Here is a 26,640-nt window from a genome sequence, read left to right as displayed (position 1 = left end):
GTCGAGTTGCATCAGAAGGAACAAAAACGGCTTCAGAAAAAGCTGCAGGATTACTGTGCGGTTTATCAAAGGTTGTTTTCAGCTGTGTGATGGTGGTGCAGTGGTAAGCATGGTTGCCTTCCAAGCAGTTGACCTGGGTCCGATTCCCAGCCATCGCATTTGTCAATTTCTACTTGTGGATGAAATGAACCTCTGATGACTCTGGTTGGAAGCAGTTCTTCCAGCCGCAGCTCATGGATTTTGTTGAGCAACCTGTTTTCAAAGGGTCATGTTTGAAAGCTTGTAATGCTAAGTCGACGTGTCATCAATGTGTCATAATGTGCTGGCGACAGTGCTACCTGAATTCATAGTATGAACTGTCAATCACCATAGACGTCAATGTTGCAGCTGGGCTCAGGCCCTGCAAGTCAAGCAGCAGTGTTTCAAATTCTTTGACAACATCAGTGAGTCATTTCCAGTTAAATTCTGGGGAATTGCTCCCTGAGAGGGCAGAGGCAGACAAAATGGAAAGAATGTTGAAGAATACCCAGTTGACACTTGACATACATTGTGTGAATCTGGAATTCATTTAATTGTGAGCAAAATATTGCAATTTTTAGCTGGTTCCTTCGATGCCTTCTTTTATCTGTCTATCTTGCATTACATGTGATGTTACCTTTCATCAAATCTGTCGAGTTGCATCAGAAGGAGCAAAAACGGCTTCAGAAAAAGCTGCAGGATTACTGTGCGGTTTATCAAAGGTTGTTTTCAGCTGTGTGATGGTGGTGCAGTGGTAAGCATGGTTGCCTTCCAAGCAGTTGACCTGGGTCCGATTCCCAGCCATCGCATTTGTCAATTTCTACTTGAGAATGAAATGAACCTCTGATGACTCTGGTTGCAAGCAGTTCTTCCAGCCGCAGCTCATGGATTTTGTTGAGCAACCTGTTTTCAAAGGGTCATGTTTGAATGCTTGCAATGCAAAGTCAATGTGTCATAATGTACTGGTGACAGTGCTACCTGAATTCATAGTATGAGCTGTCAATCACCATAGACGTCAATGTTGCAGCGGGGCTCAGGCCCTGCAAGTCAAGCAGCAGTATTTCAAATTTCTCAACAACATCAGTGAGTCATTTCCAGTTAAATTCTGGGGATTTGCTCCCTGAGAGGGCAGAGGCAGACAAAATGGGAAGAATGTTGAAGAATACCCAGTTGACACTTGACATACATTGTGTGAATCTGGAATTCATTTAATTGTGAGCAAAATATTGCAATTTTTAGCTGGTTCCTTCGATGCCTTCTTTTATCTGTCTATCTTGCATTACATGTGATGTTACCTTTCATCAAATCTGTCGAGTTGCATCAGAAGGAACAAAAACGGCTTCAGAAAAAGCTGCAGGATTACTGTGCGGTTTATCAAAGGTTGTTTTCAGCTGTGTGATGGTGGTGCAGTGGTAAGCATGGTTGCCTTCCAAGCAGTTGACCTGGGTTCGATTCCCAGCCATCACATTTGTAAATTTAGACTTGAGGATGAAATGAACGTCTGGTTGCAAGCAGTTCTTCCAGCAGCAAGTCATGTATTTTGTTGAGCAACCTGTTTTCAAAGGGTCATGTTTGAATGCTTGCAATGCAAAGTCGACGTGTCATCAATGTGTCATAATGTACTGGCGACAGTGCTACCTGAATTCATAGTATGAACTATCAATCACCATTGACGTCAATGTTGCAGCTGGGCTCAGGCCCTGCAAGTCAAGCAGCAGTGTTTCAAATTCTTTAACAACATCAGTAAGTCATTTCCAGTTAAATTCTGGGGAATTGCTCCCTGAGAGGGCAGAGGCAGACAAAATGGGAAGAATGTTGAAGAATACCCAGTTGACACTTGACATACATTGTGTGAATCTGGAATTCATTTAATTGTGAGCAAAATATTGCAATTTTTAGCTGGTTCCTTCGATGCCTTCTTTTATCTGTCTATCTTGCATTACATGTGATGTTACCTTTCATCAAATCTGTCGAGTTGCATCAGAAGGAACAAAAACGGCTTCAGAAAAAGCTGCAGGATTACTGTGCGGTTTATCAAAGGTTGTTTTCAGCTGTGTGATGGTGGTGCAGTGGTAAGCATGGTTGCCTTCCAAGCAGTTGACCTGGGTCCGATACCCAGCCATCGCATTTGTCAATTTCTACTTGTGGATGAAATGAACCTCTGATGACTCTGGTTGGAAGCAGTTCTTCCAGCCGCAGCTCATGGATTTTGTTGAGCAACCTGTTTTCAAAGGGTCATGTTTGAAAGCTTGTAATGCTAAGTCGACGTGTCATCAATGTGTCATAATGTGCTGGCGACAGTGCTACCTGAATTCATAGTATGAACTGTCAATCACCATAGACGTCAATGTTGCAGCTGGGCTCAGGCCCTGCAAGTCAAGCAGCAGTGTTTCAAATTCTTTGACAACATCAGTGAGTCATTTCCAGTTAAATTCTGGGGAATTGCTCCCTGAGAGGGCAGAGGCAGACAAAATGGAAAGAATGTTGAAGAATACCCAGTTGACACTTGACATACATTGTGTGAATCTGGAATTCATTTAATTGTGAGCAAAATATTGCAATTTTTAGCTGGTTCCTTCGATGCCTTCTTTTATCTGTCTATCTTGCATTACATGTGATGTTACCTTTCATCAAATCTGTCGAGTTGCATCAGAAGGAGCAAAAACGGCTTCAGAAAAAGCTGCAGGATTACTGTGCGGTTTATCAAAGGTTGTTTTCAGCTGTGTGATGGTGGTGCAGTGGTAAGCATGGTTGCCTTCCAAGCAGTTGACCTGGGTCCGATTCCCAGCCATCGCATTTGTCAATTTCTACTTGTGGATGAAATGAACCTCTGATGACTCTGGTTGGAAGCAGTTCTTCCAGCCGCAGCTCATGGATTTTGTTGAGCAACCTGTTTTCAAAGGGTCATGTTTGAAAGCTTGTAATGCTAAGTCGACGTGTCATCAATGTGTCATAATGTGCTGGCAACAGTGCTACCTGAATTCATAGTATGAACTGTCAATCACCATAGACGTCAATGTTGCAGCTGGGCTCAGGCCCTGCAAGTCAAGCAGCAGTGTTTCAAATTCTTTAACAACATCAGTGAGTCATTTCCAGTTAAATTCTGGGGAATTGCTCCCTGAGAGGGCAGAGGCAGACAAAATGGGAAGAATGTTGAAGAATACCCAGTTGACACTTGACATACATTGTGTGAATCTGGAATTCATTTAATTGTGAGCAAAATATTGCAATTTTTAGCTGGTTCCTTCGATGCCTTCTTTTATCTGTCTATCTTGCATTACATGTGATGTTACCTTTCATCAAATCTGTCGAGTTGCATCAGAAGGAACAAAAACGGCTTCAGAAAAAGCTGCAGGATTACTGTGCGGTTTATCAAAGGTTGTTTTCAGCTGTGTGATGGTGGTGCAGTGGTAAGCATGGTTGCCTTCCAAGCAGTTGACCTGGATCCGATTCCCAGCCATCGCATTTGTCAATTTCTACTTGTGGATGAAATGAACCTCTGATGACTCTGGTTGGAAGCAGTTCTTCCAGCCGCAGCTCATGGATTTTGTTGAGCAACCTGTTTTCAAAGGGTCATGTTTGAAAGCTTGTAATGCTAAGTCGACGTGTCATCAATGTGTCATAATGTGCTGGCGACAGTGCTACCTGAATTCATAGTATGAACTGTCAATCACCATAGACGTCAATGTTGCAGCTGGGCTCAGGCCCTGCAAGTCAAGCAGCAGTGTTTCAAATTCTTTGACAACATCAGTGAGTCATTTCCAGTTAAATTCTGGGGAATTGCTCCCTGAGAGGGCAGAGGCAGACAAAATGGGAAGAATGTTGAAGAATACCCAGTTGACACTTGACATACATTGTGTGAATCTGGAATTCATTTAATTGTGAGCAAAATATTGCAATTTTTAGCTGGTTCCTTCGATGCCTTCTTTTATCTGTCTATCTTGCATTACATGTGATGTTACCTTTCATCAAATCTGTCGAGTTGCATCAGGAGGAACAAAAACGGCTTCAGAAAAAGCTGCAGGATTACTGTGCGGTTTATCAAAGGTTGTTTTCAGCTGTGTGATGGTGGTGCAGTGGTAAGCATGGTTGCCTTCCAAGCAGTTGACCTGGGTCCGATTCCCAGCCATCGCATTTGTCAATTTCTACTTGTGGATGAAATGAACCTCTGATGACTCTGGTTGGAAGCAGTTCTTCCAGCCGCAGCTCATGGATTTTGTTGAGCAACCTGTTTTCAAAGGGTCATGTTTGAAAGCTTGTAATGCTAAGTCGACGTGTCATCAATGTGTCATAATGTGCTGGCGACAGTGCTACCTGAATTCATAGTATGAACTGTCAATCACCATAGACGTCAATGTTGCAGCTGGGCTCAGGCCCTGCAAGTCAAGCAGCAGTGTTTCAAATTCTTTGACAACATCAGTGAGTCATTTCCAGTTAAATTCTGGGGAATTGCTCCCTGAGAGGGCAGAGGCAGACAAAATGGAAAGAATGTTGAAGAATACCCAGTTGACACTTGACATACATTGTGTGAATCTGGAATTCATTTAATTGTGAGCAAAATATTGCAATTTTTAGCTGGTTCCTTCGATGCCTTCTTTTATCTGTCTATCTTGCATTACATGTGATGTTACCTTTCATCAAATCTGTCGAGTTGCATCAGAAGGAGCAAAAACGGCTTCAGAAAAAGCTGCAGGATTACTGTGCGGTTTATCAAAGGTTGTTTTCAGCTGTGTGATGGTGGTGCAGTGGTAAGCATGGTTGCCTTCCAAGCAGTTGACCTGGGTCCGATTCCCAGCCATCGCATTTGTCAATTTCTACTTGAGAATGAAATGAACCTCTGATGACTCTGGTTGCAAGCAGTTCTTCCAGCCGCAGCTCATGGATTTTGTTGAGCAACCTGTTTTCAAAGGGTCATGTTTGAATGCTTGCAATGCAAAGTCAATGTGTCATAATGTACTGGTGACAGTGCTACCTGAATTCATAGTATGAGCTGTCAATCACCATAGACGTCAATGTTGCAGCGGGGCTCAGGCCCTGCAAGTCAAGCAGCAGTATTTCAAATTTCTCAACAACATCAGTGAGTCATTTCCAGTTAAATACTGGGGATTTGCTCCCTGAGAGGGCAGAGGCAGACAAAATGGGAAGAATGTTGAAGAATACCCAGTTGACACTTGACATACATTGTGTGAATCTGGAATTCATTTAATTGTGAGCAAAATATTGCAATTTTTAGCTGGTTCCTTCGATGCCTTCTTTTATCTGTCTATCTTGCATTACATGTGATGTTACCTTTCATCAAATCTGTCGAGTTGCATCAGAAGGAACAAAAACGGCTTCAGAAAAAGCTGCAGGATTACTGTGCGGTTTATCAAAGGTTGTTTTCAGCTGTGTGATGGTGGTGCAGTGGTAAGCATGGTTGCCTTCCAAGCAGTTGACCTGGGTTCGATTCCCAGCCATCACATTTGTCAATTTAGACTTGAGGATGAAATGAACGTCTGGTTGCAAGCAGTTCTTCCAGCAGCAGCTCATGGATTTTGTTGAGCAACCTGTTTTCAAAGGGTCATGTTTGAATGCTTGCAATGCAAAGTCAATGTGTCATAATGTACTGGCGGCAGTGCTACCTGAATTCATAGTATGAGCTGTCAATCACCATAGACGTCAATGTTGCAGCGGGGCTCAGGCCCTGCAAGTCAAGCAGCAGTATTTCAAATTTCTCAACAACATCAGTGAGTCATTTCCAGTTAAATTCTGGGGATTTGCTCCCTGAGAGGGCAGAGGCAGACAAAATGGGAAGAATGTTGAAGAATACCCAGTTGACACTTGACATACATTGTGTGAATCTGGAATTCATTTAATTGTGAGCAAAATATTGCAATTTTTAGCTGGTTCCTTCGATGCCTTCTTTTATCTGTCTATCTTGCATTACATGTGATGTTACCTTTCATCAAATCTGTCGAGTTGCATCAGAAGGAACAAAAACGGCATCAGAAAAAGCTGCAGGATTACTGTGCGGTTTATCAAAGATTGTTTTCAGCTGTGTGATGGTGGTGCAGTGCGAAGCATGATTGCCTTCCAAGCTGTTGACCTGGGTTCGATTCCCAGCCATCACATTTGTCAATTTATACTTGAGGATGAAATGAACCTCTGGTTGCAAGCAGTTCTTCCAGCCGCAGCTCATGGATTTTGTTGAGCAACCTGTTTTCAAAGGGTCATGTTTGAATGTTTGCAATGCAAAGTCGACGTGTCATCAATGTGTCATAATGTACTGGCGACAGTGCTACCTGAATTCATAGTATGAACTGTCAATCACCATAGACGCCAATGTTGCAGCTGGGCTCAGGCCCTGCAAGTCAAGCAGCAGTGTTTCAAATTCTTTAACAACATCAGTGAGTCATTTCCAGTTAAATTCTGGGGATTTGCTCCCTGAGAGGGCAGAGGCAGACAAAATGGAAAGAATGTTGAAGAATACCCAGTTGACACTTGACATACATTGTGTGAATCTGGAATTCATTTAATTGTGAGCAAAATATTGCAATTTTTAGCTGGTTCCTTCGATGCCTTCTTTTATCTGTCTATCTTGCATTACATGTGATGTTACCTTTCATCAAATCTGTCGAGTTGCATCAGAAGGAACAAAAACGGCTTCAGAAAAAGCTGCAGGATTACTGTGCGGTTTATCAAATCTTGCTTTCAGTTGTTTGATGGTGGTGCAGTGGTAAGCATGGTTGCCTTCCAAGCAGTTGACCTGGGTTCGATTCCCAGCCATCACATTTGTCAATTTCTACTTGTGGATGAAATGCACTTCTGATGACTCTGGTTGCAAGCAGTTCTTCCAGCAGCAGCTTATGGATTTTGTTGAGCAACCTGTTTTCAAAGGGTCCTGTTTGAATGCTTGCAATGCAAAGTCAATGTGTCATAATGTACTGGCGACAGTGCTACCTGAATTCATAGTATGAGCTGTCAATCACCATAGACGTCAATGTTGCAGCTGGGCTCAGGCCCTGCAAGTCAAGCAGCAGTATTTCAAATTGCTCAACAACATCACTGAGTCATTTCCAGTTAAATTCTGGGGATTTGCTCCCTGAGAGGGCAGAGGCAGACAAAATGGGAAGAATGTTGAAGATGACCCAGTTGACACTTGACATACATTGTGTGAATCTGGAATTAATTTAATTGTGAGCAAAATATTGCAATTTTTAGCTGGTTCCTTCGATGCCTTCTTTTATCTGTCTATCTTGCATTACATGTGATGTTACCTTTCATCAAATCTGTCGAGTTGCATCAGAAGGAACAAAAACAGCTTCAGGAAAAGCTGCAGGATTACTCTGCGGTTTATCAAATCTTGCTTTCAGTTGTTTGATGGTGGTGCAGTGGTAAGCATGGTTGCCTTCCAAGCAGTTGACCTGGGTTCAATTCCCAGCCATCACATTTGTCAATTTCTACTTGTGGATGAAATGGACTTCTGATGACTCTGGTTGCAAGCAGTTCTTCCAGCCGCAGCTCATGGATTTTGTTGAGCAACCTGTTTTCAAAGGGTCATGTTTGAATGCTTGCAATGCAAAGTCAATGTGTCATAATGTACTGGCGACAGTGCTACCTGAATTCATGGTATGAACTGTCAATCACCATAGACGTCAATGTTGCAGCTGGGCTCAGGCCCTGCAAGTCAAGCAGCAGTATTTCAAATTCCTCAACATCAGTGAGTCATTTCCAGTTAAATTCTGGGGATTTGCTCCCTGAGAGGGCAGAGGCAGACAAAATGGAAAGAATGTTGAAGAATACCCAGTTGACACTTGACATACATTGTGTGAATCTGGAATTCATTTAATTGTGAGCAAAATATTGCAATTTTTAGCTGGTTCCTTCGATGCCTTCTTTTATCTGTCTATCTTGCATTACATGTGATGTTACCTTTCATCAAATCTGTCGAGTTGCATCAGAAGGAACAAAAACGGCTTCAGAAAAAGCTGCAGGATTACTGTGCGGTTTATCAAAGGTTGTTTTCAGTTGTGTGATGGTGGTGCAGTGGTAAGCATGGTTGCCTTCCAAGCAGTTGATCTGCGTTTGATTCCCAGCCATCGCATTTGTCAATTTCTACTTGAGAATGAAATGAACCTCTGTTGACTCTGGTTGCAAGCAGTTCTTACAGCCGCAGCTCATGGATTTTGTTGAGCAACCTGTTTTCAAAGGGTCATGTTTGAATGCTTGCAATGCAAAATCAATGTGTCATAATGTACTGGCGACAGTGCTACCTGAACTCACAGTATGAGCTGTCAATCACCATAGACGTCAATGTTGCAGCTGGGCTCAGGCCCTGCAAGTCAAGCAGCAGTATTTCAAATTCCTCAACAACATCAGTGAGTCATTTCCAGTTAAATTCTGGGGATTTGCTCCCTGAGAGGGCAGAGGCAGACAAAATGGAAAGAATGTTGAAGAATACCCAGTTGACACTTGACATACATTGTGTGAACCTGGAATTCATTTAATTGTGAGCAAAATATTGCAATTTTTAGCTGGTTCCTTCGATGCCTTCTTTTATCTGTCTATCTTGCATTACATGTGATGTTACCTTTCATCAAATCTGTCGAGTTGTATCAGAAGGAACAAAAACGGCTTCAGAAAAAGCTGCAGGATTACTGTGCGGTTTATCAAAGGCTGTTTTCAGCGGTGTGATGGTGGTGCAGTGGTAAGCATGGTTGCCTTCCAAGCAGTTGACCTGGGTTTGATTCCCAGCCATCAAATTTGTCAATTTATACTTGAGGATGAAATGAACCTCTGGTTGCAAGCAGTTCTTCCAGCAGCAGCAGCTCATGGATTTTGTTGACCAACCTGTTTTCAAAGGGTCATGTTTGAATGCTTGCAATGCAAAGTCGACGTGTCATCAATGTGTCATAATGTACTGGCGACAGTGCAACCTGAATTCATGGTATGAACTGTCAATCACCATAGACGTCAATGTTGCAGCTGGGCTCAGGCCCTGCAAGTCAAGCAGCAGTGTTTCAAATTCTTTGACAACATCAGTGAGTCATTTCCAGTTAAATTCTGTGGAATTGCTCCCTGAGAGGGCAGAGGCAGACAAAATGGAAAGAATGTTGAAGAATACCCAGTTGACACTTGACATACATTGTGTGAATCTGGAATTCATTTAATTGTGAGCAAAATATTGCAATTTTTAGCTGGTTCCTTCGATGCCTTCTTTTATCTGTCTATCTTGCATTACATGTGATGTTACCTTTCATCAAATCTGTCGATTTGCATCAGAAGGAACAAAAACGGCTTCAGAAAAAGCTGCAGGATTACTGTGCGGTTTATCAAAGGTTGTTTTCAGCTGTGTGATGGTGGTGCAGTGGTAAGCATGGTTGCCTTCCAAGCAGTTGACCTGGGTTCGATTCCCAGCCATCACATTTGTCAATTTCTACTTGAGAATGAAATGAACCTCTGATGACTCTGGTTGCAAGCAGTTCTTCCAGCCGCAGCTCATGGATTTTGTTGAGCAACCTGTTTTCAAAGGGTCATGTTTGAATGCTTGCAATGCAAAGTCGACGTGTCATAATGTACTGGCGACAGTGCTACCTGAATTCATAGTATGAACTATCAATCACCATAGACGTCAATGTTGCAGCTGGGCTCAGGCCCTGCAAGTCAAGCAGCAGTATTTCAAATTCCTCAACATCAGTGAGTCATTTCCAGTTAAATTCTGGGGATTTGCTCCCTGAGAGGGCAGAGGCAGACAAAATGGAAAGAATGTTGAAGAATACCCAGTTGACACTTGACATACATTGTGTGAATCTGGAATTCATTTAATTGTGAGCAAAATATTGCAATTTTTAGCTGGTTCCTTCGATGCTTTCTTTTATCTGTCTATCTTGCATTACATGTGATGTTACCTTTCATCAAATCTGTCGAGTTGCATCAGAAGGAACAAAAACGGCTTCAGAAAAAGCTGCAGGATTACTGTGCGGTTTATCAAAGTTAGTTTTCAGCTGTGTGATGGTGGTGCAGTGGTAAGCATGGTTGCCTTCCAAGCAGTTGACCTGGGTTCGATTCCCAGCCATCACATTTGTCAATTTCTACTTGAGAATGAAATATGACTCTGGTTGCAAGCAGTTCTTCCAGCCGCAGCTCATGGATTTTGTTGAGCAACCTGTTTTCAAAGGGTCATGTTTGAATGTTTGCAATGCAAAGTCGACGTGTCATCAATGTGTCATAATGTACTGGCGACAGTGCTACCTGAATTCATAGTATGAACTGTCAATCACCATAGACGCCAATGTTGCAGCTGGGCTCAGGCCCTGCAAGTCAAGCAGCAGTGTTTCAAATTCTTTAACAACATCAGTGAGTCATTTCCAGTTAAATTCTGGGGATTTGCTCCCTGAGAGGGCAGAGGCAGACAAAATGGAAAGAATGTTGAAGAATACCCAGTTGACACTTGACATACATTGTGTGAATCTGGAATTCATTTAATTGTGAGCAAAATATTGCAATTTTTAGCTGGTTCCTTCGATGCCTTCTTTTATCTGTCTATCTTGCATTACATGTGATGTTACCTTTCATCAAATCTGTCGAGTTGCATCAGAAGGAACAAAAACGGCTTCAGAAAAAGCTGCAGGATTACTGTGCGGTTTATCAAATCTTGCTTTCAGTTGTTTGATGGTGGTGCAGTGGTAAGCATGGTTGCCTTCCAAGCAGTTGACCTGGGTTCGATTCCCAGCCATCACATTTGTCAATTTCTACTTGTGGATGAAATGGACTTCTGATGACTCTGGTTGCAAGCAGTTCTTCCAGCAGCAGCTTATGGATTTTGTTGAGCAACCTGTTTTCAAAGGGTCCTGTTTGAATGCTTGCAATGCAAAGTCAATGTGTCATAATGTACTGGCGACAGTGCTACCTGAATTCATAGTATGAGCTGTCAATCACCATAGACGTCAATGTTGCAGCTGGGCTCAGGCCCTGCAAGTCAAGCAGCAGTATTTCAAATTGCTCAACAACATCACTGAGTCATTTCCAGTTAAATTCTGGGGATTTGCTCCCTGAGAGGGCAGAGGCAGACAAAATGGGAAGAATGTTGAAGATTACCCAGTTGACACTTGACATACATTGTGTGAATCTGGAATTAATTTAATTGTGAGCAAAATATTGCAATTTTTAGCTGGTTCCTTCGATGCCTTCTTTTATCTGTCTATCTTGCATTACATGTGATGTTACCTTTCATCAAATCTGTCGAGTTGCATCAGAAGGAACAAAAACAGCTTCAGGAAAAGCTGCAGGATTACTCTGCGGTTTATCAAATCTTGCTTTCAGTTGTTTGATGGTGGTGCAGTGGTAAGCATGGTTGCTTTCCAAGCAGTTGACCTGGGTTCAATTCCCAGCCATCACATTTGTCAATTTCTACTTGTGGATGAAATGGACTTCTGATGACTCTGGTTGCAAGCAGTTCTTCCAGCCGCAGCTCATGGATTTTGTTGAGCAACCTGTTTTCAAAGGGTCATGTTTGAATGCTTGCAATGCAAAGTCAATGTGTCATAATGTACTGGCGACAGTGCTACCTGAATTCATGGTATGAACTGTCAATCACCATAGACGTCAATGTTGCAGCTGGGCTCAGGCCCTGCAAGTCAAGCAGCAGTATTTCAAATTCCTCAACATCAGTGAGTCATTTCCAGTTAAATTCTGGGGATTTGCTCCCTGAGAGGGCAGAGGCAGACAAAATGGAAAGAATGTTGAAGAATACCCAGTTGACACTTGACATACATTGTGTGAATCTGGAATTCATTTAATTGTGAGCAAAACATTGCAATTTTTAGCTGGTTCCTTCGATGCCTTCTTTTATCTGTCTATCTTGCATTACATGTGATGTTACCTTTCATCAAATCTGTCGATTTGCATCAGAAGGAACAAAAACGGCTTCAGAAAAAGCTGCAGGATTACTGTGCGGTTTATCAAAGGTTGTTTTCAGCTGTGTGATGGTGGTGCAGTGGTAAGCATGGTTGCCTTCCAAGCAGTTGACCTGGGTTCGATTCCCAGCCATCACATTTGTCAATTTCTACTTGAGAATGAAATGAACCTCTGATGACTCTGGTTGCAAGCAGTTCTTCCAGCCGCAGCTCATGGATTTTGTTGAGCAACCTGTTTTCAAAGGGTCATGTTTGAATGCTTGCAATGCAAAGTCGACGTGTCATAATGTACTGGCGACAGTGCGACCTGAATTCATAGTATGAACTGTCAATCACCATAGACGTCAATGTTGCAGCTGGGCTCAGGCCCTGCAAGTCAAGCAGCAGTATTTCAAATTCCTCAACAACATCAGTGAGTCATTTCCAGTTAAATTCTGGGGATTTGCTCCCTGAGAGGGCAGAGGCAGACAAAATGGAAAGAATGTTGAAGAATACCCAGTTGACACTTAACATACATTGTGTGAATTTGGAATTCATTTAATTGTGAGCAAAATATTGCAATTTTTAGCTGGTTCCTTCGATGCCTTCTTTTATCTGTCTATCTTGCATTACATGTGATGTTACCTTTCATCAAATCTGTCGAGTTGCATCAGAAGGAACAAAAACGGCTTCAGAAAAAGCTGCAGGATTACTGTGCGGTTTATCAAAGTTAGTTTTCAGCTGTGTGATGGTGGTGCAGTGGTAAGCATGGTTGCCTTCCAAGCAGTTGACCTGGGTTCGATTCCCAGCCATCACATTTGTCAATTTCTACTTGAGAATGAAATATGACTCTGGTTGCAAGCAGTTCTTCCAGCCGCAGCTCATGGATTTTGTTGAGCAACCTGTTTTCAAAGGGTCATGTTTGAATGTTTGCAATGCAAAGTCGACGTGTCATCAATGTGTCATAATGTACTGGCGACAGTGCTACCTGAATTCATAGTATGAACTGTCAATCACCATAGACGCCAATGTTGCAGCTGGGCTCAGGCCCTGCAAGTCAAGCAGCAGTGTTTCAAATTCTTTAACAACATCAGTGAGTCATTTCCAGTTAAATTCTGGGGATTTGCTCCCTGAGAGGGCAGAGGCAGACAAAATGGAAAGAATGTTGAAGAATACCCAGTTGACACTTGACATACATTGTGTGAATCTGGAATTCATTTAATTGTGAGCAAAATATTGCAATTTTTAGCTGGTTCCTTCGATGCCTTCTTTTATCTGTCTATCTTGCATTACATGTGATGTTACCTTTCATCAAATCTGTCGAGTTGCATCAGAAGGAACAAAAACGGCTTCAGAAAAAGCTGCAGGATTACTGTGCGGTTTATCAAATCTTGCTTTCAGTTGTTTGATGGTGGTGCAGTGGTAAGCATGGTTGCCTTCCAAGCAGTTGACCTGGGTTCGATTCCCAGCCATCACATTTGTCAATTTCTACTTGTGGATGAAATGGACTTCTGATGACTCTGGTTGCAAGCAGTTCTTCCAGCAGCAGCTTATGGATTTTGTTGAGCAACCTGTTTTCAAAGGGTCCTGTTTGAATGCTTGCAATGCAAAGTCAATGTGTCATAATGTACTGGCGACAGTGCTACCTGAATTCATAGTATGAGCTGTCAATCACCATAGACGTCAATGTTGCAGCTGGGCTCAGGCCCTGCAAGTCAAGCAGCAGTATTTCAAATTGCTCAACAACATCACTGAGTCATTTCCAGTTAAATTCTGGGGATTTGCTCCCTGAGAGGGCAGAGGCAGACAAAATGGGAAGAATGTTGAAGATTACCCAGTTGACACTTGACATACATTGTGTGAATCTGGAATTAATTTAATTGTGAGCAAAATATTGCAATTTTTAGCTGGTTCCTTCGATGCCTTCTTTTATCTGTCTATCTTGCATTACATGTGATGTTACCTTTCATCAAATCTGTCGAGTTGCATCAGAAGGAACAAAAACAGCTTCAGGAAAAGCTGCAGGATTACTCTGCGGTTTATCAAATCTTGCTTTCAGTTGTTTGATGGTGGTGCAGTGGTAAGCATGGTTGCTTTCCAAGCAGTTGACCTGGGTTCAATTCCCAGCCATCACATTTGTCAATTTCTACTTGTGGATGAAATGGACTTCTGATGACTCTGGTTGCAAGCAGTTCTTCCAGCCGCAGCTCATGGATTTTGTTGAGCAACCTGTTTTCAAAGGGTCATGTTTGAATGCTTGCAATGCAAAGTCAATGTGTCATAATGTACTGGCGACAGTGCTACCTGAATTCATGGTATGAACTGTCAATCACCATAGACGTCAATGTTGCAGCTGGGCTCAGGCCCTGCAAGTCAAGCAGCAGTATTTCAAATTCCTCAACATCAGTGAGTCATTTCCAGTTAAATTCTGGGGATTTGCTCCCTGAGAGGGCAGAGGCAGACAAAATGGAAAGAATGTTGAAGAATACCCAGTTGACACTTGACATACATTGTGTGAATCTGGAATTCATTTAATTGTGAGCAAAACATTGCAATTTTTAGCTGGTTCCTTCGATGCCTTCTTTTATCTGTCTATCTTGCATTACATGTGATGTTACCTTTCATCAAATCTGTCGATTTGCATCAGAAGGAACAAAAACGGCTTCAGAAAAAGCTGCAGGATTACTGTGCGGTTTATCAAAGGTTGTTTTCAGCTGTGTGATGGTGGTGCAGTGGTAAGCATGGTAGCCTTCCAAGCAGTTGACCTGGGTTCGATTCCCAGCCATCACATTTGTCAATTTCTACTTGAGAATGAAATATGACTCTGGTTGCAAGCAGTTCTTCCAGCCGCAGCTCATGGATTTTGTTGAGCAACCTGTTTTCAAAGGGTCATGTTTGAATGTTTGCAATGCAAAGTCGACGTGTCATCAATGTGTCATAATGTACTGGCGACAGTGCTACCTGAATTCATAGTATGAACTGTCAATCACCATAGACGCCAATGTTGCAGCTGGGCTCAGGCCCTGCAAGTCAAGCAGCAGTGTTTCAAATTCTTTAACAACATCAGTGAGTCATTTCCAGTTAAATTCTGGGGATTTGCTCCCTGAGAGGGCAGAGGCAGACAAAATGGAAAGAATGTTGAAGAATACCCAGTTGACACTTGACATACATTGTGTGAATCTGGAATTCATTTAATTGTGAGCAAAATATTGCAATTTTTAGCTGGTTCCTTCGATGCCTTCTTTTATCTGTCTATCTTGCATTACATGTGATGTTACCTTTCATCAAATCTGTCGAGTTGCATCAGAAGGAACAAAAACGGCTTCAGAAAAAGCTGCAGGATTACTGTGCGGTTTATCAAATCTTGCTTTCAGTTGTTTGATGGTGGTGCAGTGGTAAGCATGGTTGCCTTCCAAGCAGTTGACCTGGGTTCGATTCCCAGCCATCACATTTGTCAATTTCTACTTGTGGATGAAATGGACTTCTGATGACTCTGGTTGCAAGCAGTTCTTCCAGCAGCAGCTTATGGATTTTGTTGAGCAACCTGTTTTCAAAGGGTCCTGTTTGAATGCTTGCAATGCAAAGTCAATGTGTCATAATGTACTGGCGACAGTGCTACCTGAATTCATAGTATGAGCTGTCAATCACCATAGACGTCAATGTTGCAGCTGGGCTCAGGCCCTGCAAGTCAAGCAGCAGTATTTCAAATTGCTCAACAACATCACTGAGTCATTTCCAGTTAAATTCTGGGGATTTGCTCCCTGAGAGGGCAGAGGCAGACAAAATGGGAAGAATGTTGAAGATTACCCAGTTGACACTTGACATACATTGTGTGAATCTGGAATTAATTTAATTGTGAGCAAAATATTGCAATTTTTAGCTGGTTCCTTCGATGCCTTCTTTTATCTGTCTATCTTGCATTACATGTGATGTTACCTTTCATCAAATCTGTCGAGTTGCATCAGAAGGAACAAAAACAGCTTCAGGAAAAGCTGCAGGATTACTCTGCGGTTTATCAAATCTTGCTTTCAGTTGTTTGATGGTGGTGCAGTGGTAAGCATGGTTGCTTTCCAAGCAGTTGACCTGGGTTCAATTCCCAGCCATCACATTTGTCAATTTCTACTTGTGGATGAAATGGACTTCTGATGACTCTGGTTGCAAGCAGTTCTTCCAGCCGCAGCTCATGGATTTTGTTGAGCAACCTGTTTTCAAAGGGTCATGTTTGAATGCTTGCAATGCAAAGTCAATGTGTCATAATGTACTGGCGACAGTGCTACCTGAATTCATGGTATGAACTGTCAATCACCATAGACGTCAATGTTGCAGCTGGGCTCAGGCCCTGCAAGTCAAGCAGCAGTATTTCAAATTCCTCAACATCAGTGAGTCATTTCCAGTTAAATTCTGGGGATTTGCTCCCTGAGAGGGCAGAGGCAGACAAAATGGAAAGAATGTTGAAGAATACCCAGTTGACACTTGACATACATTGTGTGAATCTGGAATTCATTTAATTGTGAGCAAAACATTGCAATTTTTAGCTGGTTCCTTCGATGCCTTCTTTTATCTGTCTATCTTGCATTACATGTGATGTTACCTTTCATCAAATCTGTCGATTTGCATCAGAAGGAACAAAAACGGCTTCAGAAAAAGCTGCAGGATTACTGTGCGGTTTATCAAAGGTTGTTTTCAGCTGTGTGATGGTGGTGCAGTGGTAAGCATGGTTGCCTTCCAAGCAGTTGACCTGGGTTCGATTCCCAGCCATCACATTTGTCAATTTCTACTTGAGAATGAAATGAACCTCTGATGACTCTGGTTGCAAGCAGTTCTTCCAGCCGCAGCTCATGGATTTTGTTGAGCAACCTGTTTTCAAAGGGTCATGTTTGAATGCTTGCAATGCAAAGTCGACGTGTCATAATGTACTGGCGACAGTGCGACCTGAATTCATAGTATGAACTGTCAATCACCATAGACGTCAATGTTGCAGCTGGGCTCAGGCCCTGCAAGTCAAGCAGCAGTATTTCAAATTCCTCAACAACATCAGTGAGTCATTTCCAGTTAAATTCTGGGGATTTGCTCCCTGAGAGGGCAGAGGCAGACAAAATGGAAAGAATGTTGAAGAATACCCAGTTGACACTTAACATACATTGTGTGAATTTGGAATTCATTTAATTGTGAGCAAAATATTGCAATTTTTAGCTGGTTCCTTCGATGCCTTCTTTTATCTGTCTATCTTGCATTACATGTGATGTTACCTTTCATCAAATCTGTCGAGTTGCATCAGAAGGAACAAAAACGGCTTCAGAAAAAGCTGCAGGATTACTGTGCGGTTTATCAAAGTTAGTTTTCAGCTGTGTGATGGTGGTGCAGTGGTAAGCATGGTTGCCTTCCAAGCAGTTGACCTGGGTTCGATTCCCAGCCATCACATTTGTCAATTTCTACTTGAGAATGAAATATGACTCTGGTTGCAAGCAGTTCTTCCAGCCGCAGCTCATGGATTTTGTTGAGCAACCTGTTTTCAAAGGGTCATGTTTGAATGTTTGCAATGCAAAGTCGACGTGTCATCAATGTGTCATAATGTACTGGCGACAGTGCTACCTGAATTCATAGTATGAACTGTCAATCACCATAGACGCCAATGTTGCAGCTGGGCTCAGGCCCTGCAAGTCAAGCAGCAGTGTTTCAAATTCTTTAACAACATCAGTGAGTCATTTCCAGTTAAATTCTGGGGATTTGCTCCCTGAGAGGGCAGAGGCAGACAAAATGGAAAGAATGTTGAAGAATACCCAGTTGACACTTGACATACATTGTGTGAATCTGGAATTCATTTAATTGTGAGCAAAATATTGCAATTTTTAGCTGGTTCCTTCGATGCCTTCTTTTATCTGTCTATCTTGCATTACATGTGATGTTACCTTTCATCAAATCTGTCGAGTTGCATCAGAAGGAACAAAAACGGCTTCAGAAAAAGCTGCAGGATTACTGTGCGGTTTATCAAATCTTGCTTTCAGTTGTTTGATGGTGGTGCAGTGGTAAGCATGGTTGCCTTCCAAGCAGTTGACCTGGGTTCGATTCCCAGCCATCACATTTGTCAATTTCTACTTGTGGATGAAATGGACTTCTGATGACTCTGGTTGCAAGCAGTTCTTCCAGCAGCAGCTTATGGATTTTGTTGAGCAACCTGTTTTCAAAGGGTCCTGTTTGAATGCTTGCAATGCAAAGTCAATGTGTCATAATGTACTGGCGACAGTGCTACCTGAATTCATAGTATGAGCTGTCAATCACCATAGACGTCAATGTTGCAGCTGGGCTCAGGCCCTGCAAGTCAAGCAGCAGTATTTCAAATTGCTCAACAACATCACTGAGTCATTTCCAGTTAAATTCTGGGGATTTGCTCCCTGAGAGGGCAGAGGCAGACAAAATGGGAAGAATGTTGAAGATTACCCAGTTGACACTTGACATACATTGTGTGAATCTGGAATTAATTTAATTGTGAGCAAAATATTGCAATTTTTAGCTGGTTCCTTCGATGCCTTCTTTTATCTGTCTATCTTGCATTACATGTGATGTTACCTTTCATCAAATCTGTCGAGTTGCATCAGAAGGAACAAAAACAGCTTCAGGAAAAGCTGCAGGATTACTCTGCGGTTTATCAAATCTTGCTTTCAGTTGTTTGATGGTGGTGCAGTGGTAAGCATGGTTGCTTTCCAAGCAGTTGACCTGGGTTCAATTCCCAGCCATCACATTTGTCAATTTCTACTTGTGGATGAAATGGACTTCTGATGACTCTGGTTGCAAGCAGTTCTTCCAGCCGCAGCTCATGGATTTTGTTGAGCAACCTGTTTTCAAAGGGTCATGTTTGAATGCTTGCAATGCAAAGTCAATGTGTCATAATGTACTGGCGACAGTGCTACCTGAATTCATGGTATGAACTGTCAATCACCATAGACGTCAATGTTGCAGCTGGGCTCAGGCCCTGCAAGTCAAGCAGCAGTATTTCAAATTCCTCAACATCAGTGAGTCATTTCCAGTTAAATTCTGGGGATTTGCTCCCTGAGAGGGCAGAGGCAGACAAAATGGAAAGAATGTTGAAGAATACCCAGTTGACACTTGACATACATTGTGTGAATCTGGAATTCATTTAATTGTGAGCAAAACATTGCAATTTTTAGCTGGTTCCTTCGATGCCTTCTTTTATCTGTCTATCTTGCATTACATGTGATGTTACCTTTCATCAAATCTGTCGATTTGCATCAGAAGGAACAAAAACGGCTTCAGAAAAAGCTGCAGGATTACTGTGCGGTTTATCAAAGGTTGTTTTCAGCTGTGTGATGGTGGTGCAGTGGTAAGCATGGTTGCCTTCCAAGCAGTTGACCTGGGTTCGATTCCCAGCCATCACATTTGTCAATTTCTACTTGAGAATGAAATGAACCTCTGATGACTCTGGTTGCAAGCAGTTCTTCCAGCCGCAGCTCATGGATTTTGTTGAGCAACCTGTTTTCAAAGGGTCATGTTTGAATGCTTGCAATGCAAAGTCGACGTGTCATAATGTACTGGCGACAGTGCGACCTGAATTCATAGTATGAACTGTCAATCACCATAGACGTCAATGTTGCAGCTGGGCTCAGGCCCTGCAAGTCAAGCAGCAGTATTTCAAATTCCTCAACAACATCAGTGAGTCATTTCCAGTTAAATTCTGGGGATTTGCTCCCTGAGAGGGCAGAGGCAGACAAAATGGAAAGAATGTTGAAGAATACCCAGTTGACACTTAACATACATTGTGTGAATTTGGAATTCATTTAATTGTGAGCAAAATATTGCAATTTTTAGCTGGTTCCTTCGATGCCTTCTTTTATCTGTCTATCTTGCATTACATGTGATGTTACCTTTCATCAAATCTGTCGAATTGCATCAGAAGGAACAAAAACGGCTTCAGAAAAAGCTGCAGGATTACTGTGCGGTTTATCAAAGGCTGTTTTCAGCTGTGTGATGGTGGTGCAGTGGTAAGCATGGTTGCCTTCCAAGCAGTTGACCTGGGTTTGATTCCCAGCCATCACATTTGTCAATTTCTACTTGAGGATGAAATGAACCTCTGGTTGCAAGCAGTTCTTCCAGCAGCAGCTCATGGATTTTGTTGAGCAACCTGTTTTCAAAGGGTCATGTTTGAATGCTTGCAATGCAAAGTCGACGTGTCATCAATGTGTCATAATGTATTGGCGACAGTGCTACCTGAATTCATAGTGTGAACTGTCAATCACCATAGACGTCAATGTTGCAGCTGGGCTCAGGCCCTGCAAGTCAAGCAGCAGTGTTTCAAATTCTTTGACAACATCAGTGAGTCATTTCCAGTTAAATTCTGGGGAATTGCTCCCTGAGAGGGCAGAGGCAGACAAAATGGAAAGAATGTTGAAGAATACCCAGTTGACACTTGACATACATTGTGTGAATCTGGAATTCATTTAATTGTGAGCAAAATATTGCAATTTTTAGCTGGTTCCTTCGATGCCTTCTTTTATCTGTCTATCTTGCATTGCATGTGATGTTACCTTTCATCAAATCTGTCGAGTTGCATCAGAAGGAACAAAAACGGCTTCAGAAAAAGCTGCAGGATTACTGTGCGGTTTATCAAAGGTTGTTTTCAGCTGTGTGATGGTGGTGCAGTGGTAAGCATGGTTGCCTTCCAAGCAGTTGACCTGCGTTTGATTCCCAGCCATCGCATTTGTCAATTTCTACTTGAGAATGAAATGAACCTCTGTTGACTCTGGTTGCAAGCAGTTCTTACAGCCGCAGCTCATGGATTTTGTTGAGCAACCTGTTTTCAAAGGGTCATGTTTGAATGCTTGCAATGCAAAATCAATGTGTCATAATGTACTGGCGACAGTGCTACCTGAACTCACAGTATGAGCTGTCAATCACCATAGACGTCAATGTTGCAGCTGGGCTCAGGCCCTGCAAGTCAAGCAGCAGTATTTCAAATTCCTCAACAACATCAGTGAGTCATTTCCAGTTAAATTCTGGGGATTTGCTCCCTGAGAGGGCAGAGGCAGACAAAATGGAAAGAATGTTGAAGAATACCCAGTTGACACTTGACATACATTGTGTGAACCTGGAATTCATTTAATTGTGAGCAAAATATTGCAATTTTTAGCTGGTTCCTTCGATGCCTTCTTTTATCTGTCTATCTTGCATTACATGTGATGTTACCTTTCATCAAATCTGTCGAGTTGTATCAGAAGGAACAAAAACGGCTTCAGAAAAAGCTGCAGGATTACTGTGCGGTTTATCAAAGGCTGTTTTCAGCGGTGTGATGGTGGTGCAGTGGTAAGCATGGTTGCCTTCCAAGCAGTTGACCTGGGTTTGATTCCCAGCCATCAAATTTGTCAATTTATACTTGAGGATGAAATGAACCTCTGGTTGCAAGCAGTTCTTCCAGCAGCAGCAGCTCATGGATTTTGTTGACCAACCTGTTTTCAAAGGGTCATGTTTGAATGCTTGCAATGCAAAGTCGACGTGTCATCAATGTGTCATAATGTACTGGCGACAGTGCAACCTGAATTCATGGTATGAACTGTCAATCACCATAGACGTCAATGTTGCAGCTGGGCTCAGGCCCTGCAAGTCAAGCAGCAGTGTTTCAAATTCTTTGACAACATCAGTGAGTCATTTCCAGTTAAATTCTGGGGAATTGCTCCCTGAGAGGGCAGAGGCAGACAAAATGGAAAGAATGTTGAAGAATACCCAGTTGACACTTGACATACATTGTGTGAATCTGGAATTCATTTAATTGTGAGCAAAATATTGCAATTTTTAGCTGGTTCCTTCGATGCCTTCTTTTATCTGTCTATCTTGCATTACATGTGATGTTACCTTTCATCAAATCTGTCGATTTGCATCAGAAGGAACAAAAACGGCTTCAGAAAAAGCTGCAGGATTACTGTGCGGTTTATCAAAGATTGTTTTCAGCTGTGTGATGGTGGTGCAGTGGTAAGCATGGTTGCCTTCCAAGCAGTTGACCTGGGTTCGATTCCCCGCCATCACATTTGTCAATTTCTACTTGAGAATGAAATGAACCTCTGATGACTCTGGTTGCAAGCAGTTCTTCCAGCCGCAGCTCATGGATTTTGTTGAGCAACCTGTTTTCAAAGGGTCATGTTTGAATGCTTGCAATGCAAAGTCGACGTGTCATAATGTACTGGCGACAGTGCTACCTGAATTCATAGTATGAACTATCAATCACCATAGACGTCAATGTTGCAGCTGGGCTCAGGCCCTGCAAGTCAAGCAGCAGTATTTCAAATTCCTCAACATCAGTGAGTCATTTCCAGTTAAATTCTGGGGATTTGCTCCCTGAGAGGGCAGAGGCAGACAAAATGGAAAGAATGTTGAAGAATACCCAGTTGACACTTGACATACATTGTGTGAATCTGGAATTCATTTAATTGTGAGCAAAATATTGCAATTTTTAGCTGGTTCCTTCGATGCTTTCTTTTATCTGTCTATCTTGCATTACATGTGATGTTACCTTTCATCAAATCTGTCGAGTTGCATCAGAAGGAACAAAAACGGCTTCAGAAAAAGCTGCAGGATTACTGTGCGGTTTATCAAAGTTAGTTTTCAGCTGTGTGATGGTGGTGCAGTGGTAAGCATGGTTGCCTTCCAAGCAGTTGACCTGGGTTCGATTCCCAGCCATCACATTTGTCAATTTCTACTTGAGAATGAAATATGACTCTGGTTGCAAGCAGTTCTTCCAGCCGCAGCTCATGGATTTTGTTGAGCAACCTGTTTTCAAAGGGTCATGTTTGAATGTTTGCAATGCAAAGTCGACGTGTCATCAATGTGTCATAATGTACTGGCGACAGTGCTACCTGAATTCATAGTATGAACTGTCAATCACCATAGACGCCAATGTTGCAGCTGGGCTCAGGCCCTGCAAGTCAAGCAGCAGTGTTTCAAATTCTTTAACAACATCAGTGAGTCATTTCCAGTTAAATTCTGGGGATTTGCTCCCTGAGAGGGCAGAGGCAGACAAAATGGAAAGAATGTTGAAGAATACCCAGTTGACACTTGACATACATTGTGTGAATCTGGAATTCATTTAATTGTGAGCAAAATATTGCAATTTTTAGCTGGTTCCTTCGATGCCTTCTTTTATCTGTCTATCTTGCATTACATGTGATGTTACCTTTCATCAAATCTGTCGAGTTGCATCAGAAGGAACAAAAACGGCTTCAGAAAAAGCTGCAGGATTACTGTGCGGTTTATCAAATCTTGCTTTCAGTTGTTTGATGGTGGTGCAGTGGTAAGCATGGTTGCCTTCCAAGCAGTTGACCTGGGTTCGATTCCCAGCCATCACATTTGTCAATTTCTACTTGTGGATGAAATGGACTTCTGATGACTCTGGTTGCAAGCAGTTCTTCCAGCAGCAGCTTATGGATTTTGTTGAGCAACCTGTTTTCAAAGGGTCCTGTTTGAATGCTTGCAATGCAAAGTCAATGTGTCATAATGTACTGGCGACAGTGCTACCTGAATTCATAGTATGAGCTGTCAATCACCATAGACGTCAATGTTGCAGCTGGGCTCAGGCCCTGCAAGTCAAGCAGCAGTATTTCAAATTGCTCAACAACATCACTGAGTCATTTCCAGTTAAATTCTGGGGATTTGCTCCCTGAGAGGGCAGAGGCAGACAAAATGGGAAGAATGTTGAAGATTACCCAGTTGACACTTGACATACATTGTGTGAATCTGGAATTAATTTAATTGTGAGCAAAATATTGCAATTTTTAGCTGGTTCCTTCGATGCCTTCTTTTATCTGTCTATCTTGCATTACATGTGATGTTACCTTTCATCAAATCTGTCGAGTTGCATCAGAAGGAACAAAAACAGCTTCAGGAAAAGCTGCAGGATTACTCTGCGGTTTATCAAATCTTGCTTTCAGTTGTTTGATGGTGGTGCAGTGGTAAGCATGGTTGCTTTCCAAGCAGTTGACCTGGGTTCAATTCCCAGCCATCACATTTGTCAATTTCTACTTGTGGATGAAATGGACTTCTGATGACTCTGGTTGCAAGCAGTTCTTCCAGCCGCAGCTCATGGATTTTGTTGAGCAACCTGTTTTCAAAGGGTCATGTTTGAATGCTTGCAATGCAAAGTCAATGTGTCATAATGTACTGGCGACAGTGCTACCTGAATTCATGGTATGAACTGTCAATCACCATAGACGTCAATGTTGCAGCTGGGCTCAGGCCCTGCAAGTCAAGCAGCAGTATTTCAAATTCCTCAACATCAGTGAGTCATTTCCAGTTAAATTCTGGGGATTTGCTCCCTGAGAGGGCAGAGGCAGACAAAATGGAAAGAATGTTGAAGAATACCCAGTTGACACTTGACATACATTGTGTGAATCTGGAATTCATTTAATTGTGAGCAAAACATTGCAATTTTTAGCTGGTTCCTTCGATGCCTTCTTTTATCTGTCTATCTTGCATTACATGTGATGTTACCTTTCATCAAATCTGTCGATTTGCATCAGAAGGAACAAAAACGGCTTCAGAAAAAGCTGCAGGATTACTGTGCGGTTTATCAAAGGTTGTTTTCAGCTGTGTGATGGTGGTGCAGTGGTAAGCATGGTAGCCTTCCAAGCAGTTGACCTGGGTTCGATTCCCAGCCATCACATTTGTCAATTTCTACTTGAGAATGAAATATGACTCTGGTTGCAAGCAGTTCTTCCAGCCGCAGCTCATGGATTTTGTTGAGCAACCTGTTTTCAAAGGGTCATGTTTGAATGTTTGCAATGCAAAGTCGACGTGTCATCAATGTGTCATAATGTACTGGCGACAGTGCTACCTGAATTCATAGTATGAACTGTCAATCACCATAGACGCCAATGTTGCAGCTGGGCTCAGGCCCTGCAAGTCAAGCAGCAGTGTTTCAAATTCTTTAACAACATCAGTGAGTCATTTCCAGTTAAATTCTGGGGATTTGCTCCCTGAGAGGGCAGAGGCAGACAAAATGGAAAGAATGTTGAAGAATACCCAGTTGACACTTGACATACATTGTGTGAATCTGGAATTCATTTAATTGTGAGCAAAATATTGCAATTTTTAGCTGGTTCCTTCGATGCCTTCTTTTATCTGTCTATCTTGCATTACATGTGATGTTACCTTTCATCAAATCTGTCGAGTTGCATCAGAAGGAACAAAAACGGCTTCAGAAAAAGCTGCAGGATTACTGTGCGGTTTATCAAATCTTGCTTTCAGTTGTTTGATGGTGGTGCAGTGGTAAGCATGGTTGCCTTCCAAGCAGTTGACCTGGGTTCGATTCCCAGCCATCACATTTGTCAATTTCTACTTGTGGATGAAATGGACTTCTGATGACTCTGGTTGCAAGCAGTTCTTCCAGCAGCAGCTTATGGATTTTGTTGAGCAACCTGTTTTCAAAGGGTCCTGTTTGAATGCTTGCAATGCAAAGTCAATGTGTCATAATGTACTGGCGACAGTGCTACCTGAATTCATAGTATGAGCTGTCAATCACCATAGACGTCAATGTTGCAGCTGGGCTCAGGCCCTGCAAGTCAAGCAGCAGTATTTCAAATTGCTCAACAACATCACTGAGTCATTTCCAGTTAAATTCTGGGGATTTGCTCCCTGAGAGGGCAGAGGCAGACAAAATGGGAAGAATGTTGAAGATTACCCAGTTGACACTTGACATACATTGTGTGAATCTGGAATTAATTTAATTGTGAGCAAAATATTGCAATTTTTAGCTGGTTCCTTCGATGCCTTCTTTTATCTGTCTATCTTGCATTACATGTGATGTTACCTTTCATCAAATCTGTCGAGTTGCATCAGAAGGAACAAAAACAGCTTCAGGAAAAGCTGCAGGATTACTCTGCGGTTTATCAAATCTTGCTTTCAGTTGTTTGATGGTGGTGCAGTGGTAAGCATGGTTGCTTTCCAAGCAGTTGACCTGGGTTCAATTCCCAGCCATCACATTTGTCAATTTCTACTTGTGGATGAAATGGACTTCTGATGACTCTGGTTGCAAGCAGTTCTTCCAGCCGCAGCTCATGGATTTTGTTGAGCAACCTGTTTTCAAAGGGTCATGTTTGAATGCTTGCAATGCAAAGTCAATGTGTCATAATGTACTGGCGACAGTGCTACCTGAATTCATGGTATGAACTGTCAATCACCATAGACGTCAATGTTGCAGCTGGGCTCAGGCCCTGCAAGTCAAGCAGCAGTATTTCAAATTCCTCAACATCAGTGAGTCATTTCCAGTTAAATTCTGGGGATTTGCTCCCTGAGAGGGCAGAGGCAGACAAAATGGAAAGAATGTTGAAGAATACCCAGTTGACACTTGACATACATTGTGTGAATCTGGAATTCATTTAATTGTGAGCAAAACATTGCAATTTTTAGCTGGTTCCTTCGATGCCTTCTTTTATCTGTCTATCTTGCATTACATGTGATGTTACCTTTCATCAAATCTGTCGATTTGCATCAGAAGGAACAAAAACGGCTTCAGAAAAAGCTGCAGGATTACTGTGCGGTTTATCAAAGGTTGTTTTCAGCTGTGTGATGGTGGTGCAGTGGTAAGCATGGTTGCCTTCCAAGCAGTTGACCTGGGTTCGATTCCCAGCCATCACATTTGTCAATTTCTACTTGAGAATGAAATGAACCTCTGATGACTCTGGTTGCAAGCAGTTCTTCCAGCCGCAGCTCATGGATTTTGTTGAGCAACCTGTTTTCAAAGGGTCATGTT

General features: G+C 42.3%; 28 non-coding genes across 28 annotated transcripts; all 28 read left to right on the top strand.

Annotated features, from left to right (window-relative positions):
* The first annotated feature begins 86 nt into the window (after positions 1–86).
* On the top strand, positions 87–158 carry trnag-ucc (transfer RNA glycine (anticodon UCC)). The gene has a single exon. It is a non-coding gene; the product is annotated as a tRNA-Gly (tRNA).
* Positions 159–755: 597 nt separating this feature from the next.
* On the top strand, positions 756–827 carry trnag-ucc (transfer RNA glycine (anticodon UCC)). The gene has a single exon. It is a non-coding gene; the product is annotated as a tRNA-Gly (tRNA).
* Positions 828–1,413: 586 nt separating this feature from the next.
* trnag-ucc (transfer RNA glycine (anticodon UCC)) lies at positions 1,414–1,485 on the top strand. Its single transcript has one exon. It is a non-coding gene; the product is annotated as a tRNA-Gly (tRNA).
* A 1,257-nt stretch (positions 1,486–2,742) lies between these two features.
* trnag-ucc (transfer RNA glycine (anticodon UCC)) lies at positions 2,743–2,814 on the top strand. The gene has a single exon. It is a non-coding gene; the product is annotated as a tRNA-Gly (tRNA).
* A 1,266-nt stretch (positions 2,815–4,080) lies between these two features.
* On the top strand, positions 4,081–4,152 carry trnag-ucc (transfer RNA glycine (anticodon UCC)). The gene has a single exon. It is a non-coding gene; the product is annotated as a tRNA-Gly (tRNA).
* Positions 4,153–4,749: 597 nt separating this feature from the next.
* Positions 4,750–4,821, top strand: trnag-ucc (transfer RNA glycine (anticodon UCC)). The gene has a single exon. It is a non-coding gene; the product is annotated as a tRNA-Gly (tRNA).
* A 586-nt stretch (positions 4,822–5,407) lies between these two features.
* trnag-ucc (transfer RNA glycine (anticodon UCC)) lies at positions 5,408–5,479 on the top strand. The gene has a single exon. It is a non-coding gene; the product is annotated as a tRNA-Gly (tRNA).
* A 1,237-nt stretch (positions 5,480–6,716) lies between these two features.
* Positions 6,717–6,788, top strand: trnag-ucc (transfer RNA glycine (anticodon UCC)). The gene has a single exon. It is a non-coding gene; the product is annotated as a tRNA-Gly (tRNA).
* A 586-nt stretch (positions 6,789–7,374) lies between these two features.
* trnag-ucc (transfer RNA glycine (anticodon UCC)) lies at positions 7,375–7,446 on the top strand. Its single transcript has one exon. It is a non-coding gene; the product is annotated as a tRNA-Gly (tRNA).
* Positions 7,447–9,350: 1,904 nt separating this feature from the next.
* trnag-ucc (transfer RNA glycine (anticodon UCC)) lies at positions 9,351–9,422 on the top strand. Its single transcript has one exon. It is a non-coding gene; the product is annotated as a tRNA-Gly (tRNA).
* Positions 9,423–10,005: 583 nt separating this feature from the next.
* trnag-ucc (transfer RNA glycine (anticodon UCC)) lies at positions 10,006–10,077 on the top strand. The gene has a single exon. It is a non-coding gene; the product is annotated as a tRNA-Gly (tRNA).
* A 588-nt stretch (positions 10,078–10,665) lies between these two features.
* On the top strand, positions 10,666–10,737 carry trnag-ucc (transfer RNA glycine (anticodon UCC)). The gene has a single exon. It is a non-coding gene; the product is annotated as a tRNA-Gly (tRNA).
* Positions 10,738–11,978: 1,241 nt separating this feature from the next.
* On the top strand, positions 11,979–12,050 carry trnag-ucc (transfer RNA glycine (anticodon UCC)). The gene has a single exon. It is a non-coding gene; the product is annotated as a tRNA-Gly (tRNA).
* Positions 12,051–12,636: 586 nt separating this feature from the next.
* On the top strand, positions 12,637–12,708 carry trnag-ucc (transfer RNA glycine (anticodon UCC)). The gene has a single exon. It is a non-coding gene; the product is annotated as a tRNA-Gly (tRNA).
* A 588-nt stretch (positions 12,709–13,296) lies between these two features.
* Positions 13,297–13,368, top strand: trnag-ucc (transfer RNA glycine (anticodon UCC)). Its single transcript has one exon. It is a non-coding gene; the product is annotated as a tRNA-Gly (tRNA).
* Positions 13,369–14,609: 1,241 nt separating this feature from the next.
* trnag-ucc (transfer RNA glycine (anticodon UCC)) lies at positions 14,610–14,681 on the top strand. Its single transcript has one exon. It is a non-coding gene; the product is annotated as a tRNA-Gly (tRNA).
* A 588-nt stretch (positions 14,682–15,269) lies between these two features.
* Positions 15,270–15,341, top strand: trnag-ucc (transfer RNA glycine (anticodon UCC)). Its single transcript has one exon. It is a non-coding gene; the product is annotated as a tRNA-Gly (tRNA).
* A 1,241-nt stretch (positions 15,342–16,582) lies between these two features.
* trnag-ucc (transfer RNA glycine (anticodon UCC)) lies at positions 16,583–16,654 on the top strand. Its single transcript has one exon. It is a non-coding gene; the product is annotated as a tRNA-Gly (tRNA).
* A 586-nt stretch (positions 16,655–17,240) lies between these two features.
* On the top strand, positions 17,241–17,312 carry trnag-ucc (transfer RNA glycine (anticodon UCC)). Its single transcript has one exon. It is a non-coding gene; the product is annotated as a tRNA-Gly (tRNA).
* A 588-nt stretch (positions 17,313–17,900) lies between these two features.
* trnag-ucc (transfer RNA glycine (anticodon UCC)) lies at positions 17,901–17,972 on the top strand. Its single transcript has one exon. It is a non-coding gene; the product is annotated as a tRNA-Gly (tRNA).
* A 1,241-nt stretch (positions 17,973–19,213) lies between these two features.
* On the top strand, positions 19,214–19,285 carry trnag-ucc (transfer RNA glycine (anticodon UCC)). The gene has a single exon. It is a non-coding gene; the product is annotated as a tRNA-Gly (tRNA).
* A 586-nt stretch (positions 19,286–19,871) lies between these two features.
* Positions 19,872–19,943, top strand: trnag-ucc (transfer RNA glycine (anticodon UCC)). The gene has a single exon. It is a non-coding gene; the product is annotated as a tRNA-Gly (tRNA).
* Positions 19,944–21,852: 1,909 nt separating this feature from the next.
* On the top strand, positions 21,853–21,924 carry trnag-ucc (transfer RNA glycine (anticodon UCC)). Its single transcript has one exon. It is a non-coding gene; the product is annotated as a tRNA-Gly (tRNA).
* Positions 21,925–22,507: 583 nt separating this feature from the next.
* Positions 22,508–22,579, top strand: trnag-ucc (transfer RNA glycine (anticodon UCC)). Its single transcript has one exon. It is a non-coding gene; the product is annotated as a tRNA-Gly (tRNA).
* Positions 22,580–23,167: 588 nt separating this feature from the next.
* On the top strand, positions 23,168–23,239 carry trnag-ucc (transfer RNA glycine (anticodon UCC)). Its single transcript has one exon. It is a non-coding gene; the product is annotated as a tRNA-Gly (tRNA).
* A 1,241-nt stretch (positions 23,240–24,480) lies between these two features.
* On the top strand, positions 24,481–24,552 carry trnag-ucc (transfer RNA glycine (anticodon UCC)). Its single transcript has one exon. It is a non-coding gene; the product is annotated as a tRNA-Gly (tRNA).
* A 588-nt stretch (positions 24,553–25,140) lies between these two features.
* trnag-ucc (transfer RNA glycine (anticodon UCC)) lies at positions 25,141–25,212 on the top strand. The gene has a single exon. It is a non-coding gene; the product is annotated as a tRNA-Gly (tRNA).
* A 1,241-nt stretch (positions 25,213–26,453) lies between these two features.
* On the top strand, positions 26,454–26,525 carry trnag-ucc (transfer RNA glycine (anticodon UCC)). The gene has a single exon. It is a non-coding gene; the product is annotated as a tRNA-Gly (tRNA).
* The last annotated feature ends 115 nt before the right edge of the window (positions 26,526–26,640 follow it).

The sequence above is a fragment of the Pristiophorus japonicus genome, chromosome 19, assembly GCF_044704955.1.
Source record: "Pristiophorus japonicus isolate sPriJap1 chromosome 19, sPriJap1.hap1, whole genome shotgun sequence".
Classification (NCBI taxonomy): domain Eukaryota; kingdom Metazoa; phylum Chordata; class Chondrichthyes; family Pristiophoridae; genus Pristiophorus; species Pristiophorus japonicus.
This window is presented reverse-complemented; position numbering and strand designations above follow the sequence as displayed.